This window comes from Mauremys reevesii, linkage group 12 (genome assembly GCF_016161935.1).
Source record: "Mauremys reevesii isolate NIE-2019 linkage group 12, ASM1616193v1, whole genome shotgun sequence".
NCBI lineage: Eukaryota > Metazoa > Chordata > Testudines > Geoemydidae > Mauremys > Mauremys reevesii.
In genome coordinates, this window is record NC_052634.1 from 51,344,757 (window position 1) to 51,363,075 (window position 18,319).

Here is an 18,319-nt window from a genome sequence, read left to right on the forward strand (position 1 = left end):
CACCAACGCTCCCTCCCTGGAGTGTGTCTGGGCTGAGAGTTAGCCCCTGAAACAAGCACCAAACTTCAGAAGACAACGCAGGGATAGATCACTTGACGATTGCCTGCTCTGGCCATTGCCTCTGAAGCGCCTGGCATCGGTTACTGTCAGAAGACGGGATAGTGGCCTAGATGGACCATCGGTCTCACCCAGGAGGGCCGTTCTTATCTTCACCACTTTCCTCTAACCCAAGCAAAGCCCGGAGCAGGCCCAGCTCAGCAACTCTAGCAGGCTCCCTGGCCCCTGGCCCAGCATACAGCAAAGCGACCCTGCCTCCACCAGGATAGACAACCACCGACTCCTTCTTCCAGACCAACGCAGCCCTTCCCCGCTTTGGCTGTCTCCAAGCTGTCTGCGTGCTCTGCTCTGCTCCACGGCTGCCATGCTGCCTGAGATCAGGAGGCTGCGAGGTCTCACAGTCTCAGCTGAGCTGGTATCGCGTGCCACCCCGCCCATCTCCTCATTCCCTTCAGGGACCCCTGGGATGTGAGTAATTCTGTATTTGAGTGGCTCTCCCTCCCGGCCAATGAGCTTGGTGTAGACTAGCATGGAGGGAGGAGGAAAGGGATTGTGCTCCAGTGAGAGCTCAGAAAGAAAGGTGCAGGTCCCCCACTAGAGCCCAGCCCAGCAGAGCAGAGCAGGCTGGAGAATGTGTGTATGGGTCTGACTACTTCTCCCATGTTCTTCCATTTGAGCTAACTTCCACCAGCTGTCTCCAGCCTCCCAGTCAGCGCAAGGGGGAGAAGGGCCGGGGAGGAAGAGCTTTGTGCTCCGCAAGGGCTGGCTTTCTGGGAGGCCAAGCGGGGAGAGGGATGGAGGCCACTGGAGAAGCTGAGCCGGCTGACTGTCCATGGCTTCTAAAAGAAGGGCAAGAGAAGGTCCTGGGGCTGCCTTGCCGCTGGAGAATGCGGGTATTGATCCCGCTGCCTCTCGCATGCAAAGCGAGCGCTCTACCACTTGAGCTAATTCCCCTACCTTGGCAGGTAGCATCTCGATCCATCCATTCGATAACGGAGGCCACATCGTTTCCCCATGCCAGCCGGTGACTCCTTCCAAAAGGGTCAGGCAAGGGAGGCTTTGCCGTTGGCCAGCTAGCTCAGTTGGTTAGAGCGTGGTGCTAATAACACCAATGTCATGGGTTCAAGCCCCATGCTGGCCACTCCGGGAGGGAAAGGGTGGCTTCTGCTCTTTTGGCTGACTGCTAGGGGTGGCAGAGGCCAAAACCAGGTGGGCCTGGAGCTGGCAAGAGCCCTGCTGGGCGCAGGCCCCGGGCAGGACCAAGCTCCTGACACTTCCTTGGGCTCCCCTCCCTGGGCACCTCGCTCGACCTGCTGCCTGAAAGGAACTTGGAGACGGGTGAGCCCGGCCGGCTGCCTTCCAGGCTCATAGGAGGCCAGGCTTGAGCTGCCCGCCCGCGAAGCCAAAATCGCAGGCCTGCCGGCTCGCCCCCAGTGTCCACAGAGGGTTGACCCGATGGCCCGAATTCTTGCCGGCCGCCAGCTCCACCCAAATGTACCCGACACCGGATCATGCTCCCCAGCCCAAGCCACAGAGGAAGGCTTAATACTCGGCACCCCAACCTAGGGGAGAGGCTTCACACTCCGCCGGCGCAGGGTGACCTTTGGGACTTCCCTGGACACCATCCTCCCACTGCCCACAGCCAGACCCCCCAAGCCCACCCCTCCGACAGGAAGGAGCAGGAGGACCACTCCGCCCAGGGGCACCACCACTTGAAGTCAGCTTCACTTGCTTTCTCTTCTACCCCTTTCCTCCCAAGTTATGCGCGCCTCACGGGAGCCGGCCCTGGGAAGAAGCAGGCACCGCACTCTGACTGGCGCAAGCCAAACGCCCACACCGAGAGTTTAGCACGGGCTCTTGAGGCACTGGAGGAACCCCATGTAGACGCACTGACGGAGCTAAGCTTTACGGCCAAGGGCCCTACCTGTGCAGAAAGCCAACTTGCTTGTGAAAAAGACTCCTCTTTCGGCTCCCCTTCCAAACTTCCAAATGCCTCCCAATGGGAAAACACACACACTGAAACACCCAAACGGTCCTAACGCTGGGGCCAGGCGAAAAAGAAAAGCAAGGAAAAGATTTCTAAATGGCCACCCTGCCAGAGTCGTACAGCTCCGCAAGTGAAACCCATGGGAGGGACATTACACAGAAAAGGGGAATGGAAAGCTGCCCAAATTGAGATGCTGTGGAAAGCTACAGCCCCATCGCTACTCCTACTCTGCACACTTCTTGCAACAGCTGATGAACGGCCAGGTGCTTTTCGCATCCAAGCCCACACCAGGGGAAGACCTTGAGAAGTTTCCCGTGGCTTGCCTGGTTCAGCTGGTCAGAGTGCGGCACTCGTGGAGGCAAGATGGTGCAGAGGAGTCCCTGGGTGGCTGTGGGCCTGGGGAGGATGGCTTTTGATTTTTCGGCCTGACCGCTACGGGCAGCAAGGCCAAAAGTCAGATGGCCGAATTTCCCGTCCACCACGCTCATCAGGAGCCCTTAGTCGACAGGCTGGGAGAATGCGGGCATCGCCCCGTCATATGTTTATTCCCCACTTCGAACTTTAGCATCCACAAGATGGGGACCTGCATGGGCCCCTCTCAACTTAAATCCTAGTTTAGATCTGGTAAAGCTGCCACCCTCTAGCACACGCCCTGTTCCCCCAAACCTTCCCTGGGGAACACAGATCCAAACTCCTTGACTCGTAACCCTAAGGGAAATAAACCATTCCCCCACCTTCTTCCCCCTCTCCTAGTTGTTGGGAAAGATACCTTGATTCAAACTCCTTGAATCAAACAAAGAGGGATTCACTTTTCCCCCTCCACTTCCCCTGAAAATCCAAACAAGGGAAGAAATCAATCAGGTTCTAAAAAGAAAAGGATTTTATTAAAAGAAAGAAAGAAAGTACACTATCTCTGTAACACCAGGATGGAAAAACCACGAGGCGTGCTGCAGGATAGCCCCTCCCCACCAAAAAGCAATGCTGTGACCTGGATTCAAACCGAGGTTGCTGCGGCCACGGTGCAGAGTACTAAGCACTATATGATCACGGCCAGGCGCTGGGGGTACAGGAAGCAGCACACTGGAAAATGCTCAGCTCTGTGCTCTCGGGGCGGCCACCTACTTCGCCAGCGGCCACAGGTCTTTCTCAAGTCTCCCCATTACAGTCACAGGTCAAATGCTGAGCAAAGGAAAAAAGACAGGAAGCCAATCCCATGCCTGTCCCTTTTTCTGTCTTCCTCCACCCCTGGACCAGGTCCCTCCCCGTTTGTCTGGGCCATTGTCCTCATGCCCCTCGCCAGCCTATTTCCCTTTGCCGCTCTGAAACGTGCCACACGTGCAGGCCCCGAAGCTGGGCCCGGGGGCGGAAGGCCAGGGAGAGGCTTTGGCTAGGGCGAGCGCGTCCTTGCGAGGTAATTGTCTCTCTGGAGGTGAAAGTCATCAGTGCGGGGTGCCAAGGGAAGTGGCCGTAGAAGGAGAATGGAAGGCATGGGGTGGGCAGGCCAGGGATTTCTTTGTTCCCCCCTTGAAAAGGGGTCACCCTCCCCGCCAGCGAATCAAACCCCGGTCTCCCGCGTGGATACTCACCGCTATACTAACGAGGAAAGGGGCACGGTGAGTGGCCCCAGCTCCCACAGACCAGCTATGGTCAGCGTACACCTACACCGGCGCATGGGCCCCAGCAGGCAACAGCACCCCTGGCCCTCTTCTGCTTCCCAAAGGCTTTGGCCACAGCAACAGCCCTGGCCCTCCTCACCTGCCCTTGCCCAGCAGGACGCTTTTCGGGGCCTACACAGCTCCTCACACAACACCCGCCTGGGACCTTGCCCTCCCCTACCAGCTCAGCAGCACCATTTTTCCTCTCAAAACCTCCTCTTGCCACCCTCCCCCTTCGACACTTCACAGTCACCTCATCACAAACTCCCCCACGGCCCCTTTGGCTTCTCAAGCGCCTCTGGAGGGACGCAGCTTCCCAGGCACGCAGATCCGGCTGATGGCTCCCAAGTGTGCAAGTCCGTCCCCGCAGAGCTGCCCCATAGGGTGACATTCAAGAAACTGTGGAAAACAGGATAGGGGTGGGGGGCAATAGGCCCCTATATAAGAAAAAGTCCAGCCAAACCGGCCTGTCCCTTTAAACATGGGACATCTGGTCACCCTGGAGCAGCCCCGCACTCCTGCTCCCCGGTTGGTGCGTTTTAACGCGGGGGCTGAAGCCGACGCGAGAAAGGGAAGTGAGCGAGCTCGGGGCTCTCCGGCGCCACCTGCTGGGAGCAGAGGGCAATGACTGAGCGACGTCCTGACTAATTTAAATATCACCTGGTTCTCTGCAGGGTGGCTCCACGGCAGAGCTGGGGCGTGGCCTGAGTGTGGCAGCACCTTATTTGCATAAATTAAAAGCAGCAGTTTTGGGCCATTGGGGTAAAATATGAGTAAGTTTTGGGGTTGGGCCCCACATGTTTAGTGCGGGCTGTGGGGAGCCGGGCTGAGCAGAGCCTGCCCCGACGGGGTGTGTGGTCACCCTGAGCTGGGAGCGTGTGGCCAGACATGGGGAAGGGGCTGCGGGGGGGGGGGGGAAGGTTGGTTGTGAAAACAGAAAGTGCCCCCTGCCGCCCCCCCCCCTTTTTTGGTGTTTGGGTGGGTGTCTCGTTACCTAATGAAGAGCAGTGGTGGGGGAGGGGAATTGAGACTCTGTTTTGGCAGCTGTTGTTGGGCGCTACACGAGCCCCCAGGTGCTGGGTGCTGCTGTGGGGCATAGGACAGGTGGGGGCGGGGCTGTCTGGGTGCTTGAGATAAGGGGCGGTTCCTGGTTGGCTGGTGCTGGCCTGCCTAGTGTTTTCTGACAGCTGATCTCCCATTGGCCCTCGCGCGGGGCGGGTCTCTGGAAGCTGGTCTCCCATTGGGCCCTCCCCACCTGACGTTTCTGACAGGCTCAGCTCCCATTGGTGACGTTGCCTGACAGCGATGCGGGGCGGGGCCGCCAGGGCCTTGTGCGCTCAGAGCTCAGCGCCGCCCCCCGCGAGAAGCGGCGCGAGGCCGCGCGGGGCGGGTCCCGCTGCCGGGCGGAGGACGGAGACCGCAGCCGCGGCGCCGCCTCCCGCCTGGCGCGAAGCCGCAGCACCGGGGGGGTCACAGGGCGCGAGGCGCTTCCGCGCGCGGCTGTTTCCTGCCGGTCGCGGGGTGACGGGTCCTGCCCGGGGCGGCCGCGGGGTCCCGATGGCAGCGGGGGCTCTGGCGTCCGCCCGCCCGCGGCGGCTGGGAGCTGCAGGGCCCCTGCACTGGCCGGGGCTGCGGCTCCTCCTCACCCCGGTGACTGGGAGCTCGGGCTCTGCCTGCGGTGTCTGAGCGTCGGGGCTCCTCCTGCCCGGGCGGCCGGAGCTCCGGGGCTGCGGCTCCTCCTCACCCCGTGACTGGGAGCTCCGGGCTCTGCCTGCAGTGTCTGAGCGCCGGGGCTCCTCTCCTGCCTGGGGCGGCCGGGAGCTCCCGGGGCTGCGGCTCCTCCTCACCCCGGTGACTGGGAGCTCGGGCTCTGCCTGCGGTGTCTGAGCGCCCGGGCTCCTCTCCTGCCCGGGCGGCCGGGAGCTCCCGGGCTGCGGCTCCTCCTCACCCCCGTGACTGGGAGCTCCGGGCTCTGCCTGCGGTGTCTGAGCGCCGGGGCTCCTCTCCTGCCGGGCGGCCGGGAGCTCCCGGGCTGCGGCTCTCCTCACCCCCGCCGGTGACTGGGAGCTCCGGGCTCTGCCTGCGGTGTCTGAGCGCCGGGGCTCCTCCTGCCCGGGCGGCCGGGAGCTCCCGGGCTGCGGCTCCTCCTCCCGGTGACTGGGAGCTCCGGGCTCTGCCTGCGGTGTCTGAGCGCCGGGGCTCCTCCTGCCTGGGGCGGCCGGGAGCTCCCGGGGCTGCGGCTTCTCCTCACCCCGGTGACTGGGAGCTCCGGGCTCCGCCTGCGGTGTCTGAGCGCCGGGGCTCCTCCTGCCCGGGCGGCCGGGAGCTCCGGGGCTGCGGCTCCTCCTCACCCCGCCCGGTGACTGGGAGCTCGGGCTCTGCCTGCGGTGTCTGGCGCCGGGGCTCCTCCTGCCCGGGCGGCCGGGAGCTCCCGGGCTGCGGCTCCTCCTCACCCCGGTGACTGGGAGCTCCGGGCTCTGCCTGCGGTGTCTGAGCGCCGGGGCTCCTCCTGCCGGGCGGCCGGGAGCTCCCGGGGCTGCGGCTCCTCCTCACCCCCGCCCGGTGACTGGGAGCTCGGGCTCTGCCTGCGGTGTCTGAGCGCCGGGGCTCCTCTCCTGCCTGTGGCGGCCGGGAGCTCCGGGCTGCGGCTCCTCCTCACCCCGGTGACTGGGAGCTCCGGGCTCGGCCTGCAGTGTCTGGGCGCCGGGCTCTCCTGCCCGGGCGGCCGGGAGCTCCCGGGCTGCGGCGGTGCAGGGGCTGTGAGCCACGACGTGGGGCTGCGGGGGCCGCCCGCCGGACAGGCCTGCTGGGACGTGCTGGGTCCATCCGCAGCGGCGGGGCGGTCGGGGGTCCGCGCGTAGGAGCTCCAGGGTCCGTACGCAGTGGGGTGGGGCTGGGGGCTCCTGACCACCCATGGCTGCTGGGAGCTCCAGGGTCTGCCTGTGGGGGCTGTGGGAGATGAGGGGTTTGGGGTGGAGGAGGGGCTCCAGCCTGCAGGATGGGGCCGAGGATTCAGAGTGCAGGAGGGGGCTGTGGGTTGAGGCAGGGGTTGGGGTCCAGGACGGGGTGATGGCTCTGGGGTGGGGCAGGGATGAGGGGTTTGGGGTGTGGGAGGAAGCTCTGGGCTGGAGCACGGGGTTGAAGTGCAGAGGGGTGAGGGCTCTGGGGTGCAAGAGGGGCTCTGGGCTGGGGTTCAGGGCTGGGGCAGGGGTTGGGGTGCAGACTTACCTCGGGCGGCTCCTGGTCAGCGGTGCAGCAGGGGGGCCCTACTGGCCACTTCCAGGGCGCAGTGCGGTGCCCTAGGACACGTAGGGACCAGCCTGCCTGAGCCCCGCAGCACCGCTGACCGGACTTATAACGCAGTCACCCGACTGGGAGCTTCAGGGTCCCCCTGTCACATGTGGTGGCTGGGAGCTCTGGGATCCACCCACAGCAGCTGGGAGCTCTGGGGGCCTCCCGCTGCTCACAGTAGCTGGGAGCTGTGGGGTCCATCCGTGGTGGCATGGGCCTGTGGGAGCCCCTTCCGCCACTGGTGGCTGATAGCTGTGAGGCCCCCACTGGCCGACAGCCCCAGTCTTCCTGCCCCAGGGCTGAGGCGGAAAATGTCACTGAGATCTCTGAAAGTCACAAATTCTGTGACCCCCTTTATATAATCTTAGCCTTAATCGTTGTTGACTGTCTCTCTCAATCTAGAGGTCTGTTCTAGGGCAGATGGGACAGGGAAGACAGAAGCTCACCCCCCAGCACAGGTTTGGGCAGCAATGGCTCTTGGGCTATTTGCTGTGCATGCAGAGGACTTGTCCAGGCCGGTGGAGCAGCTCAGCCAGATGAGGAGCTGGAAGAAGGAGACCTGAGCAGCCTGGAGATCCCTCTTTTTCTCCACAGCCACTGCCTGTCAGCAGGATTCCTCCTCCTCCTCAGTGAGACCAAATCTAAGCACCTAGATAGCTGGTCTGTCCGCTGCACCCCAGTCCCTCATCCCTGAGCCTCCCTGCCAAAGTCCTGTACCTGGCTCCAGAGAATTGTCTCACATCTCGCTGGGAACTCGACTTCTTGTGCCCAGAGAGTCTCGGCCCCATTCAGTAGAGGACCTGAGAAACACAGTGTCGGCCTTTTCCAAATAAGTGCTTGGAAAGGTTTTGTTCCTGTGACCATGTGGCCTAATGGATAAGGCATCTGACTTCGGATTAGGAGATTGAGGGTTCGAGTCCCTTCGTGGTTGTGCAATTTTACCTTTGGGCTGAACGTCCTGCTCCCTTCAGGGCTGGAACCTCTTCTTGGCTGCTCAGGCCAATGCTCTGGCTTCAGCTAGAGCCCCGGGAAGGAGTTGGGGGTTGGGTGTCACTAAGGCTGGGGCATGAGCCCCAGGTGCTTCCAGTCTCGCCTTTGCCCTTCCTGACTTGCCAAAGAAAATGGGCGGCTGCCCGGGCTAGCGTGTGGAGCAGTTTCCCTCTTCCAAGTGTGCGCCTGTCCCTGTGCTGGAGGGGGTTGCTACATAGCGCCTTGGGAGCCTGGGTGTTTCTCTGCTTCTCGCCAGCTGGGGAAAAGCCTCTTGGGGTAAAATCTCCTGCCCCACTGCCAAAGTGAGCACCTGGAGTGGGAACAGTAAGAGGCCCCACCAGGAGGCTGGCCCTGCTTTCCTCCCATCTTCTGATGTTGGCCACAGAGCATCAGCAGCTGGCTGCGGGTGGTTTTCAGTGGGGGTTCGGCATGCCAGGGAGCAGCCTGGCTGGGTGTCTCTGTGGCTGTCTGCTGGCTACGCATAGGCATGGTTCTCCTCTCCTCTTGCCCTGCCCTTGGTTGCTCTGTGGCTTTTAAGCCTTCCCTTGGAGCTGTCAGCACCAGCCGCCTCTGTCCTAGGTGCCCAGAGGAGGAGAGGTGCTGGGCTCCAGCCTGGGACTCTGCCTCCCTCCTGCCTTTCCCTGACTATGAAACCTGGCCCTGACACTCCTTTCTTTAAGCGCCATGTGGGCAAGAGGAAAAGTGTGGTAGAAAGCACAAGGGCCAAACTTGTGGGCATCAGAAATCCCAAACACCCAGTCAAACCATAGCCACTTCTAAACCCCATTCCCACCAGAGACCTGGCTCCAGTGGGTATGAGTCACTCAGCACAAGGTAAACAACTCATTCTTAGACAGCTGGAGATAGGAAAGCGCTTGGATCTCCAGGGATTTACCATAATGTCCCACTGAGATTTGAACTCAGATTCCAGCATGCCAAACCTTACACCATGGGCCCAGCTTGTGATAGTTTCTCTGAACATTGGTGACCCTATCATAGAATACCAGGGTTGGAAGGGACCTCAGGAAGTATCTAGTCCAACCCCCTGCTCAGAGCAGGGCCAATCCACAGACAGATTTTTATCCCAGATCCCTAAATGGCCCTCTCAAGGACTGAGCTCACACACCTGGGTTTAGCTGGCCAATAGTCAAACCACTGAGCTCTCCCTCCCTCACAGGCCCAGCTTGTGTAAGGGACTGTTGGCCCTTTACTAAAAGTGAGTGGGGTTTTTTTGGTTGGCTAGTTCCCAGTTCCAATAGAAGGGGGAAGGGTCAATGGGAAATCAGGACCCTGAGACTGACAGGCCCCTGGGGCAATGGTCACCAACTGGTAGGGAACAAGTGAGAATTTGTTAATGAGTAAAATTCCTGGTGAAAATTGGCAAAGCTGTGGAAATTTTGAAAAGTTCCAGTGAATTTACACATGAAGATACAAACAGAGAGACAAATAGAGAGAAAGAGAACATCACAGACTGCACAGGCCCACACAGACATAAACAAAAACCAAACCCACACAGCACACAGAGCCATATACACACAAGGGAAAGCCACACAAAACATAGAACAAATCCACACCAAAAAATACAGCAAAAGCCCACAACAAGAAAGCACAAAAACCACATACCAAAAGAATACTTAGCAAAAAACAATCTGCATGCAAAAGTCACACACACACACACACACACACACAAAACTATGCAAGGCATCCACAAAAATTATACAGGACCCACATGCACATCAACATGACAGACAACAAAAACCCAACATACAGAAAGCCAGGCAGGGTTTGAGTCTCACAGCGAAGAGGGTGAGCACACAGGTGGTTTGGGGAGCAAAGACTGAGGGGGAGTCAGGGGCAGTGCTCTGAGCTCTGCTCGACCCCTCCTGACACAGGCGGCTGGTGGAGAGCAGAGCCTGGGAGATCTGTGGAATCTGCCCTGCTCTCTGTAAAACAAGGGGACCTCGGTGTCTTCTGAGCTGCACTTGTATTTTCTGCAGGCAAAATGATTGGCAGAAGCCATTTGCTTAAAGGAAACTAGTGCTATAAATGAGGTTTGAACTCACAACCTCAGCATGACTCCACTCAGCACTGCTCTGTAATTATTGGGCACTACCCCATTGCACCACTGGGCCCTGTTTTCAGGAGCTTGTCTCCATGTTTCATGGATGGATTAGCGGAGTGGGGGGGTTGCATTAGCTAAAACAAATCCATATTAAAGGCTGCAGGATGGCAGCAGCAGAGGTGGGGAGCCTCATTCCATGTGATAGAGCTGGTTCCCCCTTCCGTTGCTGAGAGGAAGGTTGGTGCTTTGAGCCCACCCGGTGCTGGAACGTCCCATGGGGGAGATTAACAGGACTCTTGAGAAGAGAATGGAGGGGAAGTCTTTTCTATCCCTGCCTAGCTCCATTGGTATCCTGTGGCCCTTTCGGCTCTCTGCTCCCCTGTTGGGGAGTTGCAGAGACAAGCCCCCATCTGGGGAGTCACCGAGAGGCTGTGTCCCATGGCGTGTGTGGGGGAGAGGGGTAGGGGTAGGGGTAGTGGTGGGGTGGGATGGAGCTCAAGGGGAGAAGGTTGTGTGTGACAGTGTGTGGGGGATGGTGTGTTCCTTAGGATAGAAATGATGGAAAACACAGGGGCAGTGACAGTGAAGCCCCGTGTCTGAGTGTTATGACCCTGTGTGGTGCCGCCATTTACCTTCCCCTCCTATGGTCTCAGCTTTCATTGAATCCAGCATTTTTTCACCTGTCCTCACCACAGAGGTGTCCCACATGCCTCAGCTACCGAGTGTCCCTCTTAGAGACGCTGAGGACTGGAACTGATTTCAGCTGCTGGACAGCTCTGCTAGGTCTTTATTCATTTGCACAGGAAAATGCTGAGTGTTTAAATTCATTTCAAGCCCCCTGCCCCCATTCAGCGAACTCCTGAACATACTGGAGATGGGTCTGGAAATCGATTTTGATTCAAAAAAGTTTTTAAAAGGGATCACTTGGATTGGAATTACAAACTTATTATCCTGCAGGGAAACATTCACCCACTGAACTCTACTCTCAACAGAGAGTGTCATGTATAGCCCAGAGCAGGGACAGTTTTTAACCTGGGGGTTAGTAAACTTTCTCGCTATACAAACACCACAGCTTACAAACTCCCCAACCCCGCTCTGTGTCACCAGAGCACAACAACAACTCTCCTTGGAGCACTCGCAGCTCCCCAGCTCCCTGCCCGTCAGTCTCTCCAGCATTGCTCCAATCCCTTAAAGCAGGGTCTCAACCTCAATTTACCTTAGGGCCAGAGCCAGTCCTCCAGTTCTCACAGTGGGCCAATAATGTCACTCATACTGCCCAGAACCTGCCCCCAAAACTCTGCCCCTCACCTGCCTAAGGCTCTGGGAGGGAGTTTGGGTGCAGAAGGGGTAAGAGGCTGGTGTCTGGGAGGAAGTTTGGGTGGGGGGAGGAGGTCTAGGGTGCAGGCCCTGGGCTGGGGCTGGGGATTGGGGTGCAGGGTCTGGGAGGGAGTTTGGGTTGGGTTGGGGGTCTGGGGTGCTGGTTCTGGGTTGTATTTGGGATGCTGCTGCTGGCTCTGGGCTTGGGCTGGTGTAAGGGGGAACTGGCGTTGGGGTGGGGTTGCGGGAAGGGGAAGAAGATTGGGGTAGGCGGGAGGGGGTGTGGGAAGGGGAGGGTGCAGGCTCTGGAACGGATTTTGGGAACTTGGGGTGCACAGGGAGGCTGCAGGCTGTGGGAGGGAGTTTGGGAGCTGGGGGGTGTGGAGGGAGGGGATGCAGGCTCTGGGAGAGAGTTTGGGGATGGGGGTGCAGGCTCAGGAAGGGGGTCAGGAGTGTGGCGCTTACCTGGGGCTCCAAGGCAGGGCGGGCTGGGGGTCCCATTGGCCACAGGGGTGATCAGGCAGGGGCAGTGCGCGGAGGCCCAGCCCCACCCTGCCCTGCCATGGGGAGGGGCCGGCAGCCACTGGAGCGAGCAGGCAGATGCTGCTCAGCTCCGCTGCACTGCTGGGGCCCCTGGGGGGGAGCGCCTGGGGGCAGCAGGTGGGGCCAAGGGAGTGACCTGGTCCCAAAACTGCTGGAGCCCCACGGGCAAGACCTGGGAACCAGGACTGCCAGCCAGACAAACACCTTTAAGAGGAGGCGTCCCTCTCCCTGTCACAAACTGATCATCCTCCTTCAGTTCAGTGACAGCCTGAATTGTTCCTTATCCCGCCAGAGCCAGAGGACTGAAAGCAGCAACATCAAACCCCTGTGTAGCTCACGGGAATGGACATAAACGCTCCCTGGTATCTGAGGAGATGTTCAGCTTTGCCCTTGGTCAATTTCAAGGCTAAAGGGAAAGGAGGTGGCGCCAGGTATAAAGAGTGAAACACGACACATCATAGTTATGCCCATGGTGGCTGCAAAATCTTTTGATGTACTTCTTATCAGCAGTGTATTGTTTTCTCTGGAGTCCAGGCCTTGACCAAGAAATTTGTACCTTGGTAAAATAATCGACTGCCCCTGGTGAAGGCAATGGACTTGACACCCACTGGGGTGTCCCAACACAGGTACAAGTACTAACAACAGTGGCTGCCTTTTAGCCATAGATTTTAATCGGGGCAATAAATACAAACCCCTGTTAAATAATTTCTCAGCCCGAGTCCTTCACCCACATTCCCTAGAGCATTGGCTACCATGTGGACATTTCATTTCCTGCCTCAGTTTCACACAGAGACAAAATTTCCTTTGCACAGATCCATGAACAGCAAAACCTCCCTGTGTCTCTGGTCTGAGCCAGGGCATTCGATTCCAGTGAACCCTTCTCTCCTGCAATGGTGATGGTCAGACAGAGGGGACGTGGCACCTGCATCCCTGCCAGGGAGATATTGGCTCAGCTCTTTCTTTCTGCTGCTGTTGTTAGTGCATGAAATATCAAGGGTGGAATGCAAGGCTGAGTTCATGCACCAGCCCTCAGTGCCCCAGAGAAATCCTGCCCCCTGCTATTGGAACGATGTGCTGGAGATTTGACTAGGAAAGGGACTGTCTCAATTGTCAGAGTGGGGAATGAACAACAATCTACAGCAATGTCGTTCACACAAACACTCTCCCATCCTGCTCCAGCCGGAAGAGAAATGGGCAGGAATTCTCGCTGTTCAGCCAAGGACACACTTACACTAATGCAGCCATGAGTGTGCTGGGGAAGCTGGTCTGAGCAAACAATTTGAAGTTACAATTCAGTGACAACAGAATCATCATGTAGTGAAACAAATGTATGTCAAGTAGTTGTGGCCGAGTGGTTAAGGCGATGGACTAGAAATCCATTGGGGCCTTCCTGTGTAGGTTCAAATCCTGCCAACTACGCAAGCACTGTGCTGTTGTTATTATTGTAGCCTTAGTACCTGAGCATCCACAGTGCGAACTGGAACCAGATGTACTTTCACTCTGTCTACACTTAAAACGCTGCTGTGGCACTGCTATAGCACTTTGGAGTAAACAGTGACTGGGGGGGTTTTCCCATCCCTGTAACAGCTACATGGACAGAACAATTCTTCCTTTTCTTTAGCACTATCTAACCAGGGCTTAGGTCACCTTAACTCTATGGGTTTGGGGGTGGGGGTTTTTCACATCCTGAGAGACGTCGCTCTGCCAGTTAAGTGCCCAGCGTACACCAGCCCTTAGATCCCTCTTGGTATTTCAATGCAGGCACTGACCTGTGAGAGGAAAACATCAGCTCACAAACACAGAGACTGAATTCCCCACATTTAATCTCGCTGCACTTTCCAGAAAGTCACAAAATTCAATTCATTCTTGCTAGGACAGAGAAAGAGTAAGTGACACTAAGTTTTTGGTTTCGTTACATAAAATTAAGTGTTTAATTAATATAGTAAAAATCTGTACTGATTCCTCTAACTAACACCACAGCGTGAAATAGGAACAGAGACAAATCTTGTCGTGATGACTAATTTTGCAAATGATCTTCCCATTATTAATTTCCACGCTGCCCCCATTGGAGGTCTGGGCATCGCCAGTGTCATTGCTCTGCATTCACCTTCCCTAGAATTGTTCTCAGACATTCGCCTTCCTCTGCAGCGTGGGGCTCGGGTCACTTGCTGGAGGATTCCCTGCACCTTGAGGTCTCTAAGCCACGATTTGAGGACTTCAATAACTCAGACATAGGTTAGGGGTTTGTTACAGGAGTGGGTGGGTGAGATTCTGTGGCCTGCGTTGGGCAGGAGGTGAGACTAGATGATCATAATGGTCCCTTCTGACCTTAAGTCTATGAATCGATGAATCTATTCCCAAATTTGGAAAATTGTGCAGTTCAGAATGTGAATAGTGACCTCGTCACCTTCATGCACCTGCTCTACATTGCTCCACAGCAGCTTCTCCCCCGGCAGAGTCACTCCAGCACGGCAGTGCAGCCGCCCAGGGTTCAGCAGGGGCCCCTGGCAAAGACAGTGGGTGCAGCTAACAGCCCGGTGTGCCTGGCCGTGAGGCAGCTGTAAAAAATCAAGACTCCCGCCCTAGAATTACAGAGACTGCATTCCCCAACTTTAACATCATGACCCCCTGTAGAAAGCCACACATGTCAGTTGTATTGTCACAGGGAGATGCAAAAATCAGGTGACACCAATTTTTAAGTTGAGTAAATAAAGTTGAGGAGATAGTTATTAACCTCCCAAAGATATACTAAAGATCCCTCAACATAACACCTGAAGGTGAAATATGAACAGAGACAAACCTTGTCAGCAAAGGCTCATTTCCCAAACGATCCTCAAAATGTTACTAATTCCCATCCCTCCTCCACAGGAGCTCTGTGCAGTGTAACTGTTCTGCAGGCAGCTTCCCATTAAATGCTGTTGTGGGATAATCCCAGACCTGGAAATGTACAAATGACAGAATTTGAAGAGCAAACCTGGCTCCCCGCACCAGGCAGGATTTGAGTGTTTTGTCTCTGTCACTTAGTCTTTGTCAATAGTACAGATGCCATGGGCAGGACTCCAGGCTCTGCTTGAGGGATCCTGGCACAGGGGCTGGGGGGGGGGCGGGGAGAAAGGATTGTAGATTATGACCTGCACTCTGGAGAGGAGGTAATAAGTGAAGGGGGCATTTTTGACTCCTCCCTTTCTTAGGCTTCCCTGGGCTGGAATTCTACATTCCACAGGGCCAAATGAGGGGGTGATGGTTAATGAAAACCAGTGCTCCAGGTGAGGCTCAAACTCAGCATAAAACCTCTTAGCACTGCCCTATAAGTTCTGTGCACTAAGCAATTGTGCCACTGGAGCACCTGTTAATCAACATCTTCTGAGACCCCCCCCAGGCTGATAGTGGGAGCTGCCGAGCACTCCCCCGCAACACACACACACACACCCCTCCTGGTGTTGGGAGGGGAACAGGAGAAAGGACAAAAGAAGCAAGAGAAGAAGAGAAAGGAGGAAGGGATGGATGGAGGAAAAGGTGAAACAAAAAGGACAAACCCTAATGTCCCCACTGATTCTATGGGACAAAATCCCAGGTGCGCAATAAAATTCTGCCTCCTTAAGCTCGTGTTTTCCATGCCTAGAATTCAACTGTCACCAGATGGATCAGACTGAACAGGTTTCAAACATCAAGGAGGCTCTTACCTTCTAAACAGGGACTTCTGTTTTCTAGTAAAATCACTAAAAGGGAAGGAGAAAACTCGAAAGAGGTTCCTCCTGGCACTCACATACGTGAACCCGAATACTCTCTCAGTCCTCAAAGAGAGACTTGGAGAAGGAGACTCGCTGAAGCAAAGCCACAGGGGTCTCTGAGGCTTCTCTGGCCCCTCACCCCTGTCCTGCCTGCCTGATTTCAGCATCTCTCTGTGAGGTCACCACCTCCCCACCACCTTTGACCAATAGTCTGAGGTCCTGCAAAATGCCTTTGTGATGTCACTGCCAGACCCCTCCCTTGCTGTGCCAATGTCCTGCCCTTGGCCAAGCACTTTGGTCTGCAAATTGTCAGGTGTTGGAGCTAAGAACTAAAGAATTGTGTCTTATTCAGAGTTGCAGATTGAACAAAGAATCCTTGTTCCTATTGTGTTAGTCTCTTCTGTAGGGAGACGTTCTTCCCACAGATCCAACCTTGAGTTTATGAAAAGTTGGCACATGTCAGTATAAGATATGGCATCCTTCCACCTCCCTTCCCAGGGACCAATGCCTTGCTTTTAGACACACAGAAAACAATCTTTATTGCCATATACTTTCACTGTTTCTTTGCTTTAACCCCTAGGAATGTACCTGTTGGACAATCAAAGGAGTTGCTCCATTCCAATGGACCCCAAATCAGAATTCAACATATATATTTTATACTAATAACATTTTATCAAAGTATTTATTAAATGTTAACTTGCTAATTTAAGACCATGGGTGGAGACATTATGTAACTTGTTAACCATTGGCTAATGTGCTTATCTTGTCTTGCTGCAAAACCTATCCCGGGGCGTGGAACTGCCTACCTCGTCACTTTCCCCCACCCATGGAAAACCTATATATTCTATCGTAATCAATTGACTGGCAGTGTCTCTGAGCCTAATAAGCCAGGTGACACTCCGCCAGCACTGTGTGTAATAAACTCCTATGCTTGACCTCTACATGGTGTGGATTTATGTCCTTCAGTGGTGAAGCTAGTAGTTTATAAACCATGATGGCTTTACAAGTAGCTGAGCCTGTCTTCAGTATAAGTACCATCAAGTTTATCATAAAAGTAAATCAAATGTTTCTAGGAACTCACTCATCCCTCCACAGCCACCCAGTCTTAAAGTTGGTTTAACACCTACATTTTAGGTATTAGAACCCAGGTGCCGGCCCACGTGGCTTTGGAACCCATGTCCACTGCTTAGCAAGTGCTATTGAATTGAGGGTGAGTCCCTCCATCGGGGTCTGCCAAGCACAGTTGTTCTGCCCCTGATTCCCACAACAAGGATAACAACCTTTTATTTCTCCTGCCCCTATAACAAGGAGACTGGGAATCCAACACCAGACAAAAGTGATCATTTCGGCAAGCAACCCAACCTATTTCCAACATACTGTATAATCCACATGCAGACTCATACACAAAACCTTGCAAGAAAAACTTCCTGAGGGGGTCTGAGGCTCATGCTGCTGGAGGGAAGGAGGGAGCCGTGGGTTGGGATTGAGGACCACTGTAAAGGGGTGGGGGCTGTATGTTGGGATTGAGGGGCACGGGGAATAGGAGGGAGCTGTGGGTTGGGACAGAGGAGAAGGGTGAAGAGGAGCAGGCTCTGGTTGGGAGTGAGGAGCAGTGAGCACAGGAGGGGCTGTGGGTTGGGTCTGAGGGGCACTGGGAATAGAGGGGACATGGGTTCAGGCTGAAGAGCATCCTTGTTTGGGGATCCAGCAGGACAGGGGAAGGCAGCAGGTGATTCTCATTCCTTAGGGATATTCGGTGTGTGTGTTTGCTGGGGAGGAACATGCTCTATGCCCAGAGGCCTTTATTCCTCCAGCCTACAAGGACAGAGGGGCTGTCAGGAAGTTGCCCCTTCAATCCCACACACACAAAGGCCCTTCTGAGGAAAGGGAAAATCCTGCAGAGAAAAAGTAACACCAAAGAGGACTCTAGAAAGACAGATTTTTAAGATGTTAGTAAGTAGCTTATCACCTGACCAGGGACTTGAACCCTGGACTCTCAGATTAAGAGTCTGATGCTCTACCAATTGAGCTAGCCAGGCTCACATAGGAAAAGTGCAAGTTGGTGCAGAGGTGAAGCTATTCAAGAAAAAGCGAGCAGGAAACAATAGGGGAAAGCTGGTGTTCTCCCTCTCTTCCCAGCCCTGGCGTGGCCTGGTATTAGCGCTGGTTAAAAAGATGGGAAAATATCGGCATCTACCAGCCTTTCATAGCTGTACAAGACTCAGGCACAATACAGAGGTGCCCATCTGCAAGTGCCAAATGGTTGGATTGGCTAATGCAGCCTGTAGACGTCCAGGGCACATTGAGCGAGTGGAAAAGAACTGTAAGCTATGCTGGTTTTCGACCTTGTGTTAGATAAGAACAGAATGCAGAGTGTAGCAGAAATTGCTGAGAGAAGTAAGAGATCAGAAAGGAATATGTATAAACAAAATGCAGTTGTTGCTCATTACTGTATGTCACAAAAGGTATAAATGCTTGCCTTAACTGTTTATCTAACCGAGACCTACCTTGGGAGGGGAAACTCTGCCCGTGTGTACTCTCCCGACTAACTGCAGTTGCTCAAAAGAAACTGCATAATATAACAACATTTAACATCCCTGTGGTGGGAAGAACATCTCAACAGCCTAACACTGTGGCATTTAATTTCAAAAAGGGAAACTTTGCAAAAATGAGGGGGTTAGTTAAA

At 55.5% G+C, this 18,319-nt stretch overlaps 4 non-coding genes across 4 annotated transcripts; 2 read left to right on the forward strand and 2 right to left on the reverse strand.

Moving 5' to 3' along the window:
- Nucleotides 1–938: 938 nt before the first annotated feature.
- On the reverse strand, nucleotides 939–1,011 carry TRNAA-UGC. Its single transcript has one exon. It is a non-coding gene; the product is annotated as a tRNA-Ala (tRNA).
- Nucleotides 1,012–1,124: 113 nt separating this feature from the next.
- Nucleotides 1,125–1,198, forward strand: TRNAI-AAU. Its single transcript has one exon. It is a non-coding gene; the product is annotated as a tRNA-Ile (tRNA).
- Nucleotides 1,199–13,239: 12,041 nt separating this feature from the next.
- Nucleotides 13,240–13,321, forward strand: TRNAS-AGA. Its single transcript has one exon. It is a non-coding gene; the product is annotated as a tRNA-Ser (tRNA).
- A 4,278-nt stretch (nucleotides 13,322–17,599) lies between these two features.
- TRNAK-CUU lies at nucleotides 17,600–17,672 on the reverse strand. The gene has a single exon. It is a non-coding gene; the product is annotated as a tRNA-Lys (tRNA).
- Nucleotides 17,673–18,319: the final 647 nt, after the last annotated feature.